Below are 23,291 nucleotides of genomic sequence, written 5' to 3'. Positions count from 1 at the left end.
CGGCTGTAAAAGAGGAGAATTCTGCCGGCACTGTAGCTTAGTTGCTTTAAGTATCTATCTCGTTAACTGGAGATCCTGGCTCCACATCCCAGCTGTGCCTTTCTTCCTGTCTTTTTGTGCAGAAAGTACCATTTTGGACAACCGCATAGGGCTTGATTTAGTTTAATGCATGAATGCATTTCCTTTCTGCAACAACTTGTTTTTCAAGAAATTCATACAGCTTGTGAAAAATGAAATTTAATTCTTGGCTATCAGAGCAGAAGGAATATTGCCGACTGGCAAGAAAATGCAAGCAATGTTTATTTTTTGACCGGAAAGGTGCGAATGGAGAAGTGTTTCTCTCGTCAGTCTCTGTGGCGCAATCGGCGAGCGCATTCGGCTGTTAACTGAAAGGTTGGTGGTTCAAGCCCACCCAGGGACGATCTTCTTATTATTGTCAATGTAAACACTGCCTCCGCTAAAGCCGAAACCTTAAACCTGTTTATATTTGCCGAAAATGCGAGTCTTTTGCCCGTGTCCAACAACACTTGAGACCGGGGAAGTCCAATAGTGATCAACGCCGCAACTCCCCAGAGAACCATATTCACCCATGGAAAAGTATCTTTGAAGGGCTGGCGGGAGATATCATTTATACTCCTGTTGCGTCCTCTGCTAAAATAGTTCAGAAATACAACGCGGATTTGTTTGAGAATTTGACAAGCATTGTTACGTTAGCACTGTGAAGTTGGATGTTGATATTTTGATATATTTACCTTCATTTTAACATAAATATAAACATAAATGCTGTACAATCAAACACAGGCATATTTTGAGTCTCGTGCTGATCGTCCTGTGGATCCAAAAGAAAATTTTAAAGCTGATACATTTTTGATTGTAATTTGCATCTAGCTACAACGTCCCTGGAAAAGAGATTTTATTAGTTGCGTGCAATCGGTATCTTTTACTTTACGTATGGTAGTGGAAATACTTTGAAAAATGTTTTCTAAAGAAGATTGTATTGCCAGGACCTGCCTTTAGCGCTCAGTAGCGATTTCGCTGTTGATATAGATGGAGAAGAAATGTCAGATGAATTGATGATCTAAGCTAAAATAGCCCTAACATGCCTCCAGTAACAGTGTTTGTATTCATAGCAAGTAATCTCTTATCTATCTGTGTACAGGTCAGCTGGATGTCCACAGCTGATGGTAATTTAAGTAAGTAGCTGTGTTAGCATGCATGGGCTGCAAAAGAACAAGTAAAGGTTTATTCAATGCTGAAACAAGAAGGAAGCAGTGGAGCCTTCTTTGGGTGTGATACCAAGGCATCGAAAGTTTATTTTTAATTATTGTTCTAAAAAATGCGAAGGCAAATAACCTTTTTACATGATATGGAATGTGACTGGTTAAATTTCAGCACAGTTGCAACCCCCTTTATAAAGGGTGTGCACACGTATACAACCAAGGCATTGAAAGTTTTTTGTTGTTTATTGTTCCAAAAAATGTTCCATTTCTTTTCTTTCTTAAATGTTGTTGATTAAAAGATCTTATTAAATGTGAAAAAATCTGATTGTGAAAAGGTCAAAATGTTAGTGAAAAAATATGTAATGTGAGGAAAGATGAATTGTGGGAGCCCCTTGACTCCTCATGTCGTACTGTATTTCTCTCTCATACTACTGGGTGAGGTGCCGTCACTTCTGGATAAAGTCCGTCAGTGGTCATTCCAGACGGGTCAGGTACGACTGCGCTTCGGCACAATAAGAGACATGTGACTTGCGAGGATCCCGACAGTGTCACCCTTCTTCCAAAGCTTGGATAGCTCAGTTGGTAGCGCATCAGACTTTTAATCTGAGGGTCCAGGGTTCAAGTCCCTGTTCAGGCAGTTGTCCTTTCTTTAAATCTATTGTGAATGTCATTATAAATCGGTAAGGTGTCGGTCTCGTAAACCGACGATCGCGGGGTCCAACCCCGTCCGTGCCTATATCGTTTGCCAAGACTTTACTTTATCTATATCGTCAATTGTCTTGCAATGCAGAAATCTCTGTAATAAGAAGAAAAGGACTATCAGTAGTAGTTAATAATCCTTCGACAAAGAAACGGGCGCATTTAAAACAGCAGCCTCCACTGCTGGTTTGGATGGCTGAGTGGTCTTAGGTGCCAGACTCAAGGACTCAATCATGTGTAGTGACAGTTTTATTTTATTCACAACACGGATTTCCATTCATGTTTATTAAGATGTGTAATTTGTATGTTTGTATGAGAACAGTTTCTTCAAAAGTCCTGTCAATTAACAGTGGAGGGCTAGCCAACGTATGTCTTCATGAAAACGCTCTTTAAGGTGATTACAAATGTCTTGAACAAATCTGCGTCATATTTTTAAAATAGTTTAGCTCAAGATACAACGGGAGCATAAATGAATTCTCGCGCCCGCCATTCCAAGATAAAACTCCATGTGTGAATCTTATTTTACTTGACGTTGATGATGTTGGGCACTATTGGAAATTGCCCAGTGATATCGACTCAGGTACTCAGTTGTTACGTGCTGTAATTCGATACATGCAAAGCATTTGCATTCCCTCCAATTATAAATAAAGTCAATAATGTATTAAACATTACATGCCACTTCTTCCCTAGATGATGTTCATGTTGGATCAGTGAGAAAGGCATGCCAGGTTGTGCATGAACCAGCACCTTACTATCATTTTAGTCCCAACCTGACCGCACTAAGCAATTGTACCACAGAGACTCAAACGGGTTGGTTTTCTCCATTTACAGTTTTTGGGAAAAAAATCATCTAATTTTTAAGCAAGATTGTATTACAAATTTCACAAATTGTAAGTATTTCTGGAAAAACACTGTTTCAGAAAGAAACTGAGTAGACGGGAATAGCCCAGTCAGTAGAATATCGAACTTTTCATCTCAGGGTCCCTATTCAGGCGGCTGATTTTCTTGCAACTACTTATTCCATGCTGAAACGAGCAGGAAACAACGTTTCAGCAGTGGAGCCTTCTTTGGGTGTGATATAGAATAAACCTTTACTTGTTTCTTTCAAATTAATTTAAACCTCATCTCCAGCACCTAAACTTGTCAGTTGCTTTCAGTAGCTAAAGACACAGGCCATTCTGCTCCAGGTGAGGTTCGAACTCACAACCTCGTCATAGCTCCGCTGTGTACTGCTGTATAAGCACCGCTTGCTGACCAATTGCACCGCTGGAGCTGTGGAGCACCCACCCCTCATACAGACTGACACTGCAGAAACACAGGGTGAAAACAGGGTTTTGGTTGTGAATCCATCTCCACATGGGGGAAAGGGACAGTACAATAGAAAAGAATATACAAGAGAAGAAACTGAAAGAATTGTGCTCACTGCAGAGTAGGAAGGAAAGAGGTGGCCGGATACATAAAACAGCTCGGCGGATAATTTGTAACGACAATCTTTGCTGACAATCAGCAGTTGGATTTCTTTTCATGTTCCGCTGTGTAGTTTGAACGTTTGTTCTCCCAGATCGGTTGGTTACTGTATATGAGATCAGCTGATATAAATTAGGACTAATCAGAATCAATACAACTGATGTCTGGTGAAGGCAAATAACCTTTGTACATGATCTGGGATGTGACTGGTTAAATTTCAGCACAGTTGCAACCCCCTTTATAAAGGGTGTGCACACGTATGCAACCAAGGCATTGAAAGTTTTTTATTTATTGTTCCAAAAAATGTTCCATTTGTTTTCTTTCTTAAATGTTGTTGATTAAAAGATCTTATTAAATGTGAAAAAATCTGATTGTGAAAGGTCAAAATGTTAGTGAAAAAATGTGTAATGTGAGGAAAGATGAATTGTGGGAGCCCCTTGACTCCTCGTGTCGTACTGTATTTCTCTCTCATTCTACTGGGAGTGGCGCCGTCACTTCTGGATAAAGTCCTTCAGTGGTCATTCCAGAGGGGTCAGGTACGACTGCGCTTCGGCACAAGAAGAGACATGTGACTTGCGAGGATCCCGACAGTGTTAACTACCTTCTGGAGCCTGGATAGCTCAGACAATAGAACATCAGACTTTTAATCTGAGGGTCCAGGGTTCAAGTCCCTGTTCAGGCAGTTGTGCTTTCCTTAAATCTTTCGTGAATGTCATTATAAATCGTTAAGGTGTCGGTCTCGTAAACCGAAGATCGCGGGGTCCAACCGCTTCCATGTCTGTTTCGTTTGCCAAGACTTTACTTTATCTATATCGTCAATTGTCTTGGAATGTAGAAATCTCTGTAATAAGAAGAAAAGGACTATCAGTAGTAGTTAATAATCCTTCGACAAAGAAACGGGCGCATTCAAAACAGCAGCCTCCACTGCTTGTCAGGATGGCTGAGTGGTCTTAGGTGCCAGACTCAAGGACTCAATCATGTGTAGTGACAGTTTTATGTTATTCACAACACGGATTTCCATTCATGTTTATTAAGATGTGTAATTTGTATGTTGGTTGTATGAGAACAGTTTCTTCAAAAGTCCTGTCAATTAACAGTGGAGAGCTAGCCGACGTATGTCTTCATGAAAACGCTCTTTAAGGCGATTACAAATGTCTTGAACAAATCTGCATCATATTTTTAAAATAGTTTAGCTCAAGATGCAACGGGAGTGTAAATGAATTCTCCCGCCCTCCATTCCAAGATAAAACTCCATGTGTGAATCTTATTTTACTTGAAGTTGATGATGTTGGTCATTATTGGAAATTGCCCGGTGAGGGCCAACACAAGTTTTAATGTAGATGACACTGTAGTAGAAGAGGTATTATTAACTCTTGTAGAGTGATGCTGATTTTATTTTTTGCCTTTAATTTTAAAGTGAACTGCATTCTAAATTATAGCATGACATAGCATGACTCTGAGCTTTAGTTTTTCAGGTGCGTAGGCTGCAAAGGAACAAGTAATAGGTTTATTCCATGCTGAAAAAAAGAAGGTGCGCAGATAAAGCTGTCAGTTCATCTTAGTCCATGAATATCAGCAACGTTATCGCTACAGAGCGCTAAAGGCAGGTCCTGACAATACTTCATGAGATCTTTTTTAATATTTCTGGTACCATACAAAAAGCCAAAAATATACATTGCATGTAACTGATAGAATCTCTCTTCGAGGGACGTTATAACTACAAGCAAAATAAATGGAAACTTTATCAGCTTTAAATGTTTCTTTTGGATCCAGAATATATTGTATATTAATAAAGAGCCATTCTTATATTCTTTTGACCTGTTTATTAACTACACAAATCACAACCTTATGCCATATATTCATACTCCCTCGTTGTGTTGTCTCGCAATGTCTACTCACTATAATACATCTCCTCTTTTGTTATTTTAGTCCAGAACCTTACCATACGATTGTAAGAATTATATATCAACACACAAGAAAATTATCTATTACAACAAAATTTATGTAAAACCTTCCATTTCTATTCAACACATTCAACTCTCTTTTTTTAACAACAACTCAAATATGTAACAACTCAAATTTTAGTTAAATTTCTACTTAAGTCACTTCTAAATATCACCTCATTGCTAGCAATCTAAGTAACATCTACATAAAAAACACAAACAGAATAGGGCAATTTAACATTTGGAGAGCTATGTACTTTGCATTGCCTGTCCTTTCCTAGTTAGTTTTCTAAAGGGTTCTGATATATCTGTATAATTGGGAATGAATTTTATAAAAAATCTACAAGTGCCTAAGAACAAGCGCAAAAGTGCAACATTCTCAGGTCTCGGTGCACTGCAAACAGCTGTCACCTTTTTCGGTCTGATATTATTCCTTCTGCAGTGACCAAAGGTCCCAGTATCTCGATCTCTTTTAGGCCAAAGATACACTTATCTTTATTTAAAGTTAAGCCTCTGTCTTGGAATCTTTGGAATACTTGCCTGAGCCTCTGTTCTAGTTGTTCTTCATTTTCCGCATGTACTACAACAACATCCATATACTGTACCATACAACATCTGGCATTGCACACAACATCGAGTCCATAGCCTTCTGATAGGCGTCTGGTGCAATAGACAAGCCAAAAGGAACTTTTCTGAAACGGTAACAACCCCTGTGTGTGATGAAGGTAGTCAGGTGTCTTGACTCTGGGGCCAACTCAACTTGCCAGAACCCTTTTCAAGCTTTTTTGGTACTGGATGTCTCTCTCTGATAACTGCTTCATTCACTTCTCGCAGATCCACAAACAGTCTCACTTCCTTGGTGTCTTTTTTAGGTATTATCAGAATATTTGAGATCCATTCTGCACCTTCATTCACGTCTTCAATAATTCCATCATCCAACATTTTATCTAACTCTTGATTAACAGCTTCTATCATCGGATATGTAGTGTGCTCTCACGAGGCACCAGTTCTATAGGGGTTTGGGCATTTACGGGGACAATTATTAATTGTAGCCATAAATCACAAAATGCTTCTTTTAATGGCTTTAGAATCCAACCTTGCGATATAACTCAAACAACGCACACACACAGGTACTAATACACAAGGATACATTTATTAATACATAGAATCTGCATATAAACCTAACAGATCTTATCGAGAGGGTTATCAGAATACAAAAGGTATATATTCAATCAGTCACGATGAGTTACATATATCAAGAGGACATACGTTCAGTATATCATTCATTTAGACCGTTTCGTAAATGAACTTCGTCATAACTTCTACATTAGATACTTGAAACAAGTACATAACTCTTAGGAATTAAATTGATATCAACTGGTTGGGATAACAGTTGAATTCTCGAGCAGTAATGCAGTGAAGTTGAATACTCATCCAATCTCTGGGGATTCAGATCTCCTGTGGGCACAAAGAAACAGTTGCAGGCTTGTTGCTGTCCAATCCGCACTCTCTGGCTAGGTGCTAAGCTGTGCTGTTGCGGCTTGCGACGGTGTGCTGCTGATGCTCTCTTTTGGCTGAAACTAGCAAGAGTTTGTGCAAAGGAGAAAAGATGAATGTGGGTCCCAGCAAGTCAGGAAGAAGATCAGTTCGTTCCTGATGAAGCGCTAGTTCTGAATAGTGATTCAGCTGTCCACAGTTCTGACCTGTTCACGAGGCTTACTGCTGATGCTAACTTCGGGTGGATCCTCTGGTTACTCTCTGGCAACCTCCACTCAAGACTCTTAGAACAAAGGAAAGTTCTGGCACTCGGACACACTGGCCGTTCCGTGGTTGTCCGGGCTGAGTCTCAGGATGGTCAGGAGGCGCGCTGCGAGAATGTCCTTCCCTTGGGAGCCTTCTGCTCTTGGGCCGTCCTGCCCTGGAATTCTCCTTTGAATTGTCCGAAAAAGTTCACAGAATTCTCTCAGGCTCTCTGTGTTGCCTGTTGTTACCTGGAGGAACATCAGCTCGTTCATTGGCTGAAAGTTCCATGGGCATCAGAGTCCCACGTGGGTTACTCGGCCCTACCAGTCCCTGATTGGTTGATCAAGGTGAGATATGAGTCACTTACTCCTGACACTTAGGAATGCAGTCCAGATGTCCATCTGGCACTCCCTAGACAGATAGGCGCCAATGGTTGACCATTGATCATGATAGCCAGGCTTAGCTAAGTGCATCCCCCTTTGGGAGCTGTCCCTTATCAAAAGAAAACATCTTTAAATCAGCCTGTATGAATAGTTTCTCTGTGGCTGCACCACAGAGATGAACAGAGAGATGAGGCCTCATTTGGGAAAGCACAGCAACACTTAATTCTGTCTTATTAACAAGCATTGCCGCTACACGGGTTTGCTTGAACCTTTGATAAAAAAGGTGATCTGATCTGAAACTACCCAGCTTACAATCTCTGAGGTAGTTGTCACTAAACTCGGACGTGATGTGGCACACATGTGCCATGTGCCTTTACTTTTGTAAAAAATTGGTATCGGGAAAAGTTTCTTAATATTTCTTTTGATTAGCATACAAGAAAATGTGATCATTACCTATGGAATTTCCCACCAGCGTGGAGCTTGAATTCACAACCTTGAGATTCAGTGTTCAAGAGTCACAGAAGAGGTCGGCCTGGTCTTCAGTTTGCCAACGATAAGCTCCGGCAGTGCTCCTCTGTAAAGCAGATTGTTCGGATCGGTTATGTGGGACGGCACTTCGATACTAAGATCGTTTGCAGCACACGCATGGTTTCCCCCCTTCACGCAAAAAACATAGACGAAGGAAGCTCTCTTGTCTTGGGCTGCTGACTCCCGGATTTAAAGTGCTCTGGGTGCCAGCTAAGTCTCTAACAAGCACACTATAAAGACAGGAATTACACTTTGCTCACGTCACGCATGGAATGGCGAGGCTACTTGTTCCAATATTATCTAGTCTCACCTCATATGGTGCCGATTCCTGGTTTTCATTTAAGAAAGAGCACTGCAAACACCGTAAACAGTGCAAAACGTGTGATGAAAGAAGTCTTTTCCCCCCATTGTCTAAAGCAGAACACAGCGGAGTCATGCCGAGGGTTGTGAGATCAAGATTTCAGTGGAGCACTGTCGTCTACGTCTTTAGCTACATGAGTTGGACATCCTCTTGTACACGGAAAGCAGATTGAGATCCTCTGACATGAAAAGTGCCAGATAAAAGCCATTTCTCATCCTTTCTCTTAGTGGTGGAGCTATCGCATGTAAATGAGGCAACTTGCAAGGCGACCAGGCTCGGTGCACACTGAACGCAGATGTCTCAGAGCAGTTGAGACGTGTCCAAGTGGCTGTCAAAGGACAGCACTTTGCCGGCGCCGTGGCTTAGTTGGCTAAAGCACCTGTCTAGTAAACAGGAGATCCTGGGTCCGATTCCCAGCGGTGCCTTTCTTCCTGTCTTACTGTACAGAATTTATTCTTACGGGAAAATCCCATGCCTTTGAATTCAGGTGAATGCAAGTGTTCGTTTCCTTTCTGGAACAACTTGTTTTGAAAGAAATCTATACAGCTTGCGAAAGATGAAACACAAATCTTGCTTATCAGTGAAGAAGAGGTACTCCCAGCAGGCCAGCTAATACCAGCAGTGTTTTTTGTTCACCCTAACCCAGAGAATGGAGAAAAGTGAGGCGCCTGTTGCTCTGCAGTGTAATCAGTTCGCGAGTTCGGCGGTTAGCTGAAAGAGTGGTAAATGGAGCTCACCCCAGCCCGTCCTTATTCTTTTAAAGAGGATAAAAAATTAACTTCGCCGCCATTACTACCAGCTTTAAAAGACTGCCATGGGCACGGAAAAAAACACACTACAGATGACTTTTCTGGAACCGAAGCAGAGATTCCTTTACGAACCAACTGATAAAGCTCAGCCAGTGAATACTGTTAACAGAATGTGAAAGCACGATCAACTTTGTAACTGCAACCACAGGAAAAACAGCAAGAAGCAGGCTCTATTCCCCATTTAAATTTGTCGTGCGAGGCATGCTTCTTGAACGCATGAAGTAAATCCCACGATCACTTTTGAACTTGGACAAAGTACTTCCAAAGGAGCGCTATGCGCAAAGATTTAACAAGCTCAACCCCCGCCAACGATTCGGTGTGAAGAAGCAGAACATTCAAGTTTCACAGACAGAAGCGGCACGCCAGCACAGCCAACATTAAAACGGAGGGCACACTACGATTTGCATTGACACAAAAGTGATCTGGGCAGACGTCGTTCCCTGCATAACGCAAAAAGTGGCAAAGCGCTTTTGGGTTGAGAGGACGCAAGAAGGTTTTTGTTTTGTGCCTTGATGTCAAGCTGAGAAAGTATCTTTAAACACTTTGCTTAGTTTCTCGAGAGACTGCCAAAAAGCAGTTGCCTCCTTTTCGTCTGAAGTCAGAAGCACCTGGCAGCTGTGGGATTCGAACCCACGCCCCCGAAGAGACTGGAGCCTTAATCCAGCGCTTTAGACCACTCGGCCACACTACCCACTGTGTGCTGTCTCTTTGTCTCATTACTTGCTCGGAGGAGGTCGGGTGGGTTTTGCTCTTGTCGCCCGACTTAGTGGCGTTATGACCGTGGAACTGACTGCACTTGCTTTTTCTGAGATGCTTCCCCTCTCATGGCGAGATCTCGACTTCTTTAACACCTCTGGATAAAGATCTTCTGTGGAGCAGGTTTCAGACCTCTGCGTACAGCACCCTTGATGTCATTTTATTTTTACAGCAGCTGCATCGGGAAAGTTGTGTCCTTTACGTTTTATTTGAACAACAAAACTACATACAATACAAACAAGAGCACATATAACGTATCAAGAACATCATCAGGGGCGCATGCTATAATACAATTACACTTTATGAAAAACGATTACACAAGGTAAATAAAGATAAGGTCCGCACAGCTTGTTCTTACATTTCGAAAGAGTCCGTAAATACCCCTTTACGTCTATTTTGAACTGTTCAAACGTAGGACTCTTCCCAGACCATTTCACTTTATACCACATTTCTAAACGAGGATGCATCTCCTGTTTTAGAACTATTTTGGGCGGTATGGCTTATACAACACAACCACAGTATTCTAATGGTGGACTGCAGATCTGTGCTATAGTTCAGTCGAATTCGAAGGATCCAGCAATCTACTGGATTTGACTGGGATTCTGAAATGTCTCTTGCAAAAGTATTCGGGTTTGCTTGAACCTTTGATAAAAAAAGTGATCTGATCTGAAACTACCCAGCTTACAATCTCTGAGGTAGTTGTCACTAGTCACTAGTGATGTGCCGTGTGCCTTTACTTTTGTAAAAAACTGGTATCGGGAAAATTAAAGTCGAAACCCAAAACAGTAACATATTTAAGAGTAAATGCCTCCTAATAGCTAGCAAGCGCTCCTAGTTAGTAATGTTGTTTGTGTCCCTGCCTGTCACGCGGGAAACCGGGGTTTGATTACCGACAGGGAGACAGCTAGTTTTTTTATGATCAGATTCCAATCTTTAATGCTGTGTGTGAGAGTTTACGTAACTTTCCTTTTCTCACATTTTCTGACGACTATTCCGAAGGAGCGCCCTGTCAACTCCTAATACTTTTCAAAAATCTGCCTGCATGTTTGATTATCTTTGTTTTATTTAGAACAAGTTCAATATTGATCATAACTAAAGAAAATTATGATCAGAAACAAAAACAAAATGTTAAAGATGCAACTCGATCTTGAATCAGAGCTGGGTGACATGGGCTTCTGTTCTGATATGTTGTACGAGAAACAGGAGGGATCTCTTCTCTCCTATGGAGCATGAGCTGAATCAGGAATGAGACATTTCGTGTGTTTGTGCATATGTCAACGCATGACCTACATCGTAAAACTAAAACTAAATTAAAAAGTAACATTAAGTTTTCAGAGACATTCATTTATATACAAACAAGAGACAGACAAAGCAATAATTCTACATTAACTTGTCCTGCACTGATCAGACTAATTGAAATGGTCTGATTCAGAGCCTGTGCAGCTCATGCTAATACAACATTTTCCTTTGATTTCCTTTGAGGGCGGAGTTGTCTTTAAAATCTGGATTAAATAAAAAGGAGTGACGTCAGTGTAAAACAGCTTTCCTTCTTGGGGAACAACGGTTGTGTTCCATATTTCTAATTATTTTGGTTTCAAGATAGCAATTTAGTATGAAACATAAAAGCCAGCTGGATAAAGCTGTTACACATCATTTACAATGGTCTTTCAACTAATAGCCCGTGCAGGGATCAAACCCCAGCTGTTGGTACGAGTTGCGTAAGGCTCTGCAACATGCAGATGAGAACCTAAGCTCTGTATTTGATTGCGGTACAAGACTGGCCGTGGAGAAATGAAGTGAAGAGGGTGTGTTCATTAAAAGGCTCATAGCATCCCTGGATGGTCTCAAACCACCACCCTTTTGGTTAACAACCGAGCCACAAAGACTCATGTACAGCTTAACACTTCTCGGTCTCGGTGTAAGTGATACACTCCGTAAAATTTCTGGAGAATCATTTGTTTTTAAAGGAAAATCGCCAACAGCGGCCGAGATCTATTGGAGTTTTTTCATTCTATACTGCAATTTCTGAAGGGTACCCTGTGAAAATACGAATTTTGACGAGAAGGGATGGACATATAAGGTCAGTAGGCTTGGGGAATTGGACCTTATGGTGAAGGCTGCTGGCTCGGCATCAGCAGAACCTGATCAATATCGGTTGGCTCCGATATACTTTGACAACTTAACTTCTGGATTTAGAGACATTTACCTTAGTGTCGGTATACTAAGATGTTTTGGTAACGAGGAAGGAGGGACAAAGCAAATTGGCAGAATGTGTGCTATTTTGTTGACTACAAGTCCTCACATGCCAGAGGGTCAATATTAAAAAAAAAACGTAACAGTATAATCTCTTGTACTTCACGATTTAATGGTGTCTGTCACATTGTATCTCACACCTCAGTGTCAGAATTGTGAGACGAGTTTGTAATCAGGAGGATGGGCCATAGCAATTCAGCAGAAATTGCATTCACCTTTTCCCAATGCATTCTCACATGCCATTTTCTCAAATGCCATGCTCAGAGGGTCATATTTTTAAAATGGTATCATAAAATGTCCTGAAGTTCAGGATTTTGACAGTCTGTTATATTGTGTCTCACACCTTGATGTCAGAAATATGAGACGATTTTAAAATCAGAAGGGAGGGCCCTAGCAATATAGCAAACATTGCATTTACCATTTGACAATGTCTTCTCTCATGCCATGTTCAGAGGGTCGTATTTAAAAAATGGTACAGTACAATGTCCTGAAGTTCAGGATTTTGATAGTCTTTTCCATTGTCTCTCACACATCTGTGTCAGAATTTTTAGACATTTTTATAACCAGGAGGTAGGTTCGATCACCCTCTGCTCATCCTCAGTTAACCATATAGTCTCATATGCCATGTTCTAAATGTCCCATTTAAAACTGCTATATTAAAATTTCTTGTAAAATGCAAGAGTTTGAGACTTTTTATGATCAGAAGGCAAGGTCGTGGAAAATATGCAGAAAGTGCCAGTGAATTTACGTTTTGCCTTTGTCTTATTTACTCGTGGTATAACATGCCAGTTTGTTTTATTGTGAGTTGTGTTTCTGAAATGTGTTTCATACAAAAATGCAATTTGGACAGTCTCTACTTACATATTCCCCTTTACTGAGGAAATGTACAGTAATACATCCGGATAAGTATTTTTAAAAACGACTGTAGAGAGCCATCTTCAGGCGAAAGACGACATAACATCATAGCAGCAGCATTTAAGATGGAACGAAAAACGCAAAGCAGCAGCTCGCGAATAAGAAGCCAACTTCAGCCTCGTTAGTGCAATAGCATTAGGTGAGGTGGAAAAATATGTCTTGATCTGAATCTTAACATTTTTATAGGAGGTGTTCTAGGACCTCTTGCCTCAGAAAAAAAAAAACTGCCAGTACATCACTTATTTCTACTCCATCAATAGCAGCAGTGTTATCAGTACTGAGCCCTAAATGTAGGTCCTATCATCACATAAAAAGTCGAAAGTATCGACTGCATTCAACTGATAAAATGTATCTTCTATGAGAGTTATATCTTTATCCAAAATACATCGGAAACAAATTTGCACGTTTTTTGGGGGGGATCCCAAAGACTGACACTCAAAACTTTTTTTTCCTTCTTTCCAGGAGGGAGGATTATTCAGATGCAAACATTGTCCCAAAATCAATGTACTCTCCATTGATATTCAAATCCTCAAATTCTTCATCTGAACGTCGATATTGAAATATGATATCGTACAAATTGTGGTTTTCTTTTTAAAGCAAATTTTATGCTTTAAATTAAATAAATTGTATTTATTATGAATGTGCCGGAAATTTTTCAGTACTTTAGAGGGTTCTGCCATTTTAGATGTTATGCTGTTCCTGTCTGATTTATCAAATGTGTCATTTAAATCTCCAGTCATTTCTATATCAGTCTGAAGGCCTTGCAGTAAAGATTGCAATTCATCCAAAAATGCCAAGTTTCCCACTGGTGATACATACAAGGAAATGAATGTATATTTCCCCCCCAAATCAACAAATTTAAAATCAAATACCTCCCTCATCTGCAGGTGGAGAGAATAATGTCAGAAGAAATACAGGTTTAAAAGTCAGGAGCATTGATAGTCCTATTTTAAAATGACACTAAAATGCTCACAATATATTAAAAAGCTCTGTAAAATGCAAAAATAATAAAAAAAATATTAAAACAAGGTAAAAAGAAATAATACACAGTTATAAAGCTCAGGGATTATCAATGTGAAGTTACAATGGGTTGATTGTGTTTCATGTGATTTAAAAAATAAAATGTTTGCAAAAAATCCACTTACAATATGCTAAAAATGGCAAGAATACTTAACCTTTTACTACCAGTGACATATTTAGCCAATGTCCGCCTGGAATTTCCTCCCCCTTAAACATTTGTTATATCTCTGCAGCAGAACATAGCAGGAGCCTGGTTCAGGTCTTAAATTGAAGCTAACCCCCTTGGCTTTGAGTGTGAATAGTCAAATTTCTTATATTGCTTAATGTGTTCACTCAGCAGACAAACATATGAAAAAAAAACAAAAAAAACAGCTGGCGAACATTTTTTTTTGGTCTTCAGAGGTCAGATTTTTCAACTATATGCATGTCAAGGGCCTGGGAATGATTTGAAAACCTTGTTCTAGGTGGCTACTAGCTTGGATAAAAAATTGGGACAAATTGATCAATTAGAAAAAATTCTACATCATGTTTTGTGAAGACTGGACCTGGAATGAAATGTCACGCCTATAATAAAAAATCATAAAATATAGAAAATAATAAGAATAAAAACCATTGCAATTGCTATAAAAACCTTAAGACACTGCTAGAGAGCCTTTATCTGCTGTTATGCAATGAAAAAAAACCTCAGAGTTGCCTTCTGGTGTGAAAAAAAGGAGCACTGATAAGAAACTGATAAAAAAAACTGATTGATTATCCCTTCTGAGTCAATGATTGACAGCTAAAAATGCAGCCTGAAGCTTCTAGAGGAAGTCTCACCCCCTAAGGGCTCTGAATGGCTGAAAATACAAAGAATGACAGCGGTTTTTACCAATCAAATCGCCTTATTTCTGGCGCTCGTTCTTCAAACATTTACTACGTCATCAGTAACGTTTACTAGTCTCTAGCTCTTGAGATAAACTAGTCTGGGTTATTTTGGATATATATCATGCTCCAGAATAAGGTAAAAACATGGGATATATATATATATATTTGCTGTTTTTTGCTTTTGCGGTTTTGTTGGTAAAAATGTATGATATTGACATGCTGTGCTTGACGGGTTGCCGTGTGTTTTTATTGGGATTCTGCTAGTTCATTAATTTATTGGTTTATTGCATAATAGTGTCATGTCTGAGGAAACAAACTTTATGGTTTTGTTGTGGTGATATTTGAGAATACGTGCATGTGAGAAAATTTGTGGAGCGGTTTCAAACAAACGTTGTTTATCTCGTGTTTATCTTAAAAATAAAAAGTGTCATCTGGGGAGACAGGAGTGGTCCTCGGTGACCGCGATCCGGGCTAAGTTAACAGGTGTGTAATTTTAAAAAAATAAAACAAGTTAAAAATAAATACTAAATGGGTTTAACATTCAGGAATGTAATTGGTCAGATGCTTACGATAAGTGATGCTGGTGTTTCGTGTGATTTAGCGAATTCAAAAAAATATTAATTTTAAAAACGGCAAGAGCTCGTATGGAAAAAAAAAAGTTCGTAAGTATCTTTGTTACAACAGCCGCGCCAGAACTATTCAGATACTGTACATCAGAAAAGTACCTGAACTTGACTGGTTTATATTCAGTTATGTGCATTGGGAACGAAAGGGAGACTTAGATGGATTTTATTAGGGTTTTAGGAATCAGAAAATTTATTTTTACACGTTTATGCCTACGAGCAGAAATAACTTCCTGCTTTCAGCGCTTTTTTTGTTTCTGCTTGTAACCTCGAACAGAGAAACCCAGTACTGACTCACAGAAACACCCCGGAGTTTCTGTGTTTCTGGGATTTAAGAGGGATGTATGCAGCGGTGTTACTAGTCTGGAAGGAGGAGACGCGCATTCCGCACGGGGAGCGTAGAGCAATGAGCCGCACCTGCTGCGCGCTGAGTCCTGTCCTATATAACCGCTGAGCACGGATACACAGAGTCTTCAGCCAGTGTTGGAGATTTATGATTTCAATGTTTTTTTTTCCTTTTGAGCAGAAGATGGATTTCTTCCTCTAGTTAAAGTTATTGGAGTTGTGGTTACTGTGCAAGACCGTCGGGAATAGCGCTTTTATTTATTTTTTATCAAGCAGTCTCCTGTATACTGTACGTGAAATAAAGATAAGAGTGCTTTCTTGATACTTCACAAGAGTATACATAATTTACGAGCTGTATTAAAAAAAATGAACTGGAAGAAAAGCAATAGGGCTGGAGTTTATAGACTGTGATGCAAATACGAGAGTAGGAGAGGAGGGGACTAGTTCAGGAGCACAACCGGCCCTCTCCTGCCCATTCTCCCACCAGGGTCTGTTGTAACCCAGTGTGAAATTCAGCTCCTTGCAGTTCAGCTTTTGATCACTCAGCTGCTTTGCCCTGGGAATATGGGGCAAATAAAGGAGATAGCAACCAGACTAGAGGGAGAGTTTTTATTCCTAAGGGATGACTTGTTTTACAACAGCAGACAACTTAAAGAAACAAAAACCTCTGTTCTGCTGCTCCAGGTTGGTTCCACTGGGAACAAGTGTGGCCAGGAGCTCATGAACAGTAATTAGGGGTTGTTTCCACAAGGGGGGCTGGAGTAAGTTAGATGTCAAGGGCAATAAAACTCATTAGACCTAATTGACCAGTTAAAGTGAGTTGTTCTGCTTTCTGCACAGAAACCAGTGCTCTCTTCTCAATGTGTGGGTGAGTCTGTCAGTGATATAACAGCTAGGCAGGACTGCCACTGTGGTCTATTTCATCACCTGTGACCCCATCTTCCAAAGACAATAGTCCAATCTAGCATAGAGTGTCCCGGACTGCTCCGTCAGTGACAGTGAGAGGTTTATCTTGTCTCTTGTTCCGCCAGAATGTAACAAATAGTGACCCCTTAATGGAGGAAACTTTAGCTTTTGTGGGTAATTATACCACTTGACAATGTTACAGGTGTTGGGGGGGGGGGACCCCTAGTGATCCCACAGTCTCACATAGACAATGGCCAGTCTACACAAACCTCCAGTCAACACAGCCCTGACCCCTGTTATGTCACCCAGGTCTACACTGTGAGACAATGATTATTTAGGAAAATTGTAAGGAATGCATTCCAAAGCAGTCAATGGAAGTATGGAATTAAAATAGTCAAGTCTTGATAAATAGAGTATATTATCTATTTATTATACCTTTACATTGTAACAAAAACAAATTTCAAGTCCATTATGAGCACACACAGCATATTAAAGATGGGTCTCTGCACTGTAAAGGAATCTCAGTTCACTTATAAAAACTTTAGCTAATAAACCTGAAATGTCATTTCTTTTACTGCTTGTTCTTTAAGGTACTAACTCATTGACATTATGTAGATTAAAATAAGACATGTTCACAAAGAAAAAGCATTTATCACAAATGTATCATGCCAAATAAACTCTAGTAATCAAGAGCAATTAAGAAAAGGAAACAAAACCATCTTTTGAGGATGCCAGATAGAAATGTAAACACACACTCACACGTGGGGCCAATCTTACCAGAAATCAATTAACCCACCAATGATCTTGGACTGATGTCTGAAAACCAGAGCAAACAGTACAATATTAAGGTACTAAAGCTATTAGTAGAACAGATCTAGCTTCTCAACATAATACTTATGTCTGAACTTCATTGAATAGTGACACTTCAATCTTTCATATTCAATATTTTTCACAAAATCAACAGCTGAGAACAGACCGCCATATACCTTTATCCAGTGGTTTTCAGAGCAGAGACATCCGTGTGGGCAAGAGTTCTTTCCCTGAGGTCCACTGCACGTCAGCTAGCCACGTTCTGGCTGGGTCGTGTGTACTCCTGGGAACGTCGCCTGTAATGAATATTGGGGACTTTGTACAAATGAATAATGTGAGCATATTAATATGATTTGTGTTGAAGCCAAACATAGACAATCACTGTTAAAACTTGAATTCAACCTCCAGTGTCTGCTTTTGAAATGCTGATCATCACCCGTCTTCTGGCTTCTAGATGCACGTGTTAATGGATATTTCTTGTCTTCTTTTTTTTCCCCCCATATTTCTGTATCATTAAGTACTTCTGGGTCATTTCATGTACCTCGTGGCATCTTGGCTGGTGGTGAATGGCAGGCAGCTGCTCTAAAAATAACATGCCTATTAATATGATGTTGAAGACAAAACCAAAACAATACATCTTTGTTTTGCACTTTACAATTTATCACAAGCTTGTCATATTTACAGTCATCGACTGATTTAGGCTGCTGTTCCTGTGAAAAATGTCCTTTGTTTAAGAAAGATTCAATTTAAAATCTTTAGGTTTTAAATATAAACCACTGGCAATATGGTAATCACTTTTACAACTTTTAAGAAGTTGCAAGATCCATATCCCTTCCTTATGAACTTGAACTTTATTGCCATATGTAACCGGTACTGGTACAATGGAATTCTTACTCACAGAAAGTCTCTCGATTGTAAAACAAGTGTAAAAAACAAGACAAAGTGCAAACAGTGCATCAAGACAATGTACAAACAATAGACAATGTGCAAGTAAACATGTAGACAGTTTGAATGTAAACAATACAGACGTGTAAACAATGACTGGAGATGTGCAATAGATAAGAAATCATAAAGAGGTAGATGGTGATGGTGTAGGTGAGGTCCGAGGGGGATGGCTAAATGTGTTCGCCAGTCTCACTGCTTGTGGATAGAAGCTATTGAAGAATCTAGTGGTAAGTGTCCGTATGCTCTTATATCTCTTGCCTGAGGGCAGTGGGGTGAAGAGCTCCTGCCCGGGGTGGTGACTGTCCTCTGTGATGGCCAGAATTCTACCACGGCAGCGGTCCTCATAGAGCTGTTTAATCTCGGTGAGACCGCAGCCGATGATCTTCTGGGCCATATTGACCATTCTCTGCAGTGCCTTTCTTTCTCGCGAAGAGGTGTTGCCATACCACACGGTGATCCCGTTGGTGAGGACGCTCTCGATGGTGCAGCGGTAGAAGTTCACCAACACATGTATTGGCATCCCCCATCGCTTGAGGCACCTCAAGAAATAAAGGCGCTGCTGAGCCTTCTTCATGATAGAGTCAGTGTTCACAGTCCAGGTTAGATCTTTAGAGATGTGAATTCCTAAAAACCTAAAGCTGGTGACTGTTTCCACTTCCATTCCATCAATACTGAGTGGGCTGTGAGTGTATGGCCTGTGTCTCCGAAAGTCCACTATTAGCTCTTTCGTTTTCTTTATGTTCAAGTCCAGGTTATTGCTATGACACCACCTAAGCAGCTGTACAACTTCATCCATGTAAGTGGACTCGTCATCATCACTGATCAGTCCTATTATAGTGGTGTCATCGGCAAACTAAATGATGCGGTTGTTGCTGTGTCTTGCTGTGCAGTCGTGAGTAAATAGGGAGTACAACCTTGGACTCAGACAGCAGCCTTGTGGGGTTCCAGTGCTCAGGGTGAGTGGTGTTGATGTTTTATTGCCTATCCGCACCACCTGTGGTCTCTCGATAAGAAAGTCCAGCAGCCAGTTGCAGACAGAGTTGCACAGACCTAATCCCCTGAGCTTTGTCACCAGTTGACTGGGTATGATGGAATTGAATGCTGAACTGTAGTCCACAAACAGCATTCTCACATACGAGTTCTTAGTGTCCAGGTGTTCCAAGGCTGTATGCAGAGCCAGGGAGACAGCATCATCCACTGATCTGTTGTTCTGGTAGGCGAACTGCAAGGGGTCCAGGGACTCTGTGATGGAGGAGTTGATGTGTGACAACACCAGCTTCTCCAGGCATTTCATCACCACAGATGTTAATGCTACTGGGCGGTAATCATTCAGGCATGTCACTTTTGCCTTTTTGGGGGTTGGAACAATAGTGGTTTTTTTGAAGCAGGTGGGGACCATGGACTGTGACAGGGAGGAGTTAAAGATGTCCGTAAGCACTGTGGTCAGCTGGGCTGCACATGTCCTTAGGACTCGAGGTGGTATCCCATCAGGCCCTGCAGCCTTACGGATTTTCACCCTGCTCAGAGTCTTCTGCACGTCCTGCTCTGAGAGTTTCAGAACAAACTCGCCCTGCACACTTGGGGTCTTCTCAGCATTGCCCATGTTCAGAGCATCAAAGCGGGCATAGAAATGGTTCAGCTTGTCAGGCAGGGATGCCTTGTTCGTGTCAATCTCCTGGCTGCAGCCCTTGTAGCCTGCGATTGACTGTAATCCCTGCCACAGCCTCCGGGTGTCAGCGCACTGCGTTTCAAGCCGCACTCTGTAGCTCTGTTTGGCGCGTTTTATGGCTTCCTCTAATGCATACCGTGATTTCTTGTACAGCTCTTTGTCCCCCGATTTGAACGCGATGGATCTATCTTTTATTTTATTGCGAATGTCGTTGTTGAACCACGGTTTCTGATTGGGAAATGACCTAATTTTCATTTCTGGTACACAAATGTCGGTGCAGTATTTAATATAGCTGGTGACCGCGTCCGTATACTCATTTAAATCTGTGTCGGGAGCTCTGAATGCGTCCCAGTCTGTACTATCAAAGCAGTCTATTAACTTGCTTTCCGCCTCCTCAGACCAACAACGCACTGACCTGTTCGCAATGGGGGAGGTCTTCAGCTTCTGTTTGTACTCAGGAAGCAACAGGAGAGCGATGTGGTCCGACTTACCGAAACTCGGTTTGGGAAGCGCTTTGTATGCTCCTTTTATTGTTGTGTAGCAGTGATCCAAAATATTGTCTCCTCTTGTCGGTACTGTGACATGCTGAATGTATTTTTGCAGTACTTTCCTCAGAGTGCAGTGGTTGAAGTCGCCAACTACAATTGAGACGGCTTCTGGGTGGGAGTTTTCGTGCTTGTTGATAATGTCGTGGAGTTCGCTATGTGCTGCTTCCACGCAGGCTTGAGGTTGAATGTAAACGGTTGTGATGATAGTGGCGGAAAACTCCCTCGGCAAATAAAAGGGTCGACATTTTATGGTCAGGTGTTCTAGATTCGGCGAGCAGGATTTAGAGATTACCTTCACGTCGGTGCACCACTTGCTGTTGACCAGGAAGCAGACGCCTCCTCCTTTGTGTTTGCCGGTTGCTTGGTGGTTTCTGTCCATGCGGTAAATGGTGAACCCCTTTGGCTGGATGGCGGTGTCCGTGACGCATGCATTCAGCCAGGTTTCCGTGAAGGCATAAACACAGCAGTCCCTCAGGTCCCTTTCCGCATTGATCCGACAATGTAGCTCATCTATCTTTTTGTCCAGTGACTGAACATTAGCTAACAAAATAGACGGCAGCGGTGGTCTGTGCGGACGCCTTCGTGGTCGCGCTAGTACGCCGCCTCGTCTCCCCCGGCGTCTGCCCACCTGTTGTTGTTGTTTGCCGCATCTTTGTCCGATCCAGCAGGTGGGGTCCGGTACGTGAAAAAAGTTGTTTGATGACATTAAGGAGTCTGTCCTCAGGTTTAAAAGCGTTTGTCTATCATAAGTAATGACAGACATTGAGCGTCCAACACAAAACAAGAGTATTAACGTATAAATAAACATTAAAACAGACACACAACGAGAGAGGTTTCTGTAAACCGTCGCCATCTTTCCATCTTTTCTTATATCCTTGCTGATGAGAATGAGAAATGCTATTTTCAAGACATTAACACGAATATAATTTTTACATTAATTCCAAGATACAAGAAAATGAATATCTTCAAAATATGCACTTTAATATACTTACTTAGTTTCTTTTTTGGAAATGGTCAGTGAACCAACCACTCCAGAGCTTGTCCTTCACCTTGAAATTATTTCCTGGAAATGCTGTAATCACAGAGGAGCTCTTCTCCCCTCAACAATGTCCCTTTTTGTCACAGACAGAATTATGACAGACTGTTCGTTGATTATAAATGACTTTCTTACAGCCCTTACATTGTCTTTTCTCTTTGATTGATTTATCCATCTTCCGATTTGCCTCCTTATCCGGGAGGCAGGCTCAGTGTTTTTCACGAGCATCAATGCACAGTTTTTGTGCAGGTTCATCTGAAAAGAAAAGACATCTCATGTCTCTCTCTGTCATCTGTGAGCTTCAGCAGTTGTCTTTGTGATGACCTTGCCATTGTAATCACACACCACCTCTCCCTTCTGGAAACACCTGGAAGTCACAAACTTCTACCCCTTCACAGTGTAGTGTGCTCTCACGAGGCACCAGTTCTGTAGGTTTTGGGCATTTACGGGGACAATTATTAATTGTAGCCATAAATTACAAAGTTGATTCTTTTGATGGCTTTAGAATCCAACCATGCGATATAACTCAAACAACGCACACACACAGGTACTAATACACGAGGATACATTTATTAATACATAGAATATGCATGTAAACCTAACAGATCTTATCGAGAGGGTTATCAGAATACAAAAGGTATATATTCAGTCAGTTACGAAGAGTTACATATATCAAGAGGACATACGTTCAGTATATCATTCATTGAGACCGTTTCGTAAATGAACTTGGTTATAACTTCTACATTAGATACTCAAAACAAGTACATAACTCTTAGGAATTAAATTGATATCAACTGGTTGGGATAACAATTGAATTCTCGAGCAGTAATGCATTGAAGTTGAATACTCATCCAATCTCTGGGGATTCAGATCTCCTGCGGGCTCTCTGGCTCCGTGCCAGGCTGTGCTGTGCTGCAGATGCTCACTGACCGGCTAGTTAGTGTTGGCTTTAACTAGCAAAGTTTGTGCACAGGAGAAAAGATGACTGTGGGTCCCAGCAAGTCAGGAAGAGGACCGGTTCATTCCTGATGAAGCGCTAGTTCTGAATAGTGATTCAGCTGTCCACAGTTCCGATCTGTTCACAAGGCTTGCTGCTGGTGCTTACCTCAGGTGGATCCTCTGCTTACTCTCTGGCAACCTCCGCTCTAGACTCTTAGAACAAAGGAAAGTTCTGGCACTCGGACACACTGGCCGTTCCGTGGTTGTCCGGGCTGAGTCTCAGGATGGTCAGGAGGCGCACTGCGAGAATGTCCTGCCCTTGGGAGCCTTTTGCTCCTGGGCCGTCCTGCCCTGGAATTCTCCTTTGAATTCCCTTTAGAAAAGTCCAGGAAATAGTCTCTCAGGCCCTCTGTGTTGCCTGTTTTTACCTGGAGGAACTTCAGCTCGTTCATTGGCTGAAAGTTCCATGGGCATCAGAGTCCCACGTGGGTTACTCGGCCCTACCAGTC

At 41.2% G+C, this 23,291-nt stretch overlaps 1 non-coding gene across 1 annotated transcript; it reads left to right on the top strand.

Annotated features, from left to right (window-relative positions):
* Positions 1–347: 347 nt before the first annotated feature.
* On the top strand, positions 348–421 carry trnan-guu (transfer RNA asparagine (anticodon GUU)). Its single transcript has one exon. It is a non-coding gene; the product is annotated as a tRNA-Asn (tRNA).
* Positions 422–23,291: the final 22,870 nt, after the last annotated feature.

The sequence above is a fragment of the Atractosteus spatula genome, chromosome 10, assembly GCF_055471065.1.
Source record: "Atractosteus spatula isolate fAtrSpa1 chromosome 10, fAtrSpa1.hap1, whole genome shotgun sequence".
Lineage (NCBI taxonomy): Eukaryota > Metazoa > Chordata > Actinopteri > Semionotiformes > Lepisosteidae > Atractosteus > Atractosteus spatula.
This window is presented reverse-complemented; position numbering and strand designations above follow the sequence as displayed.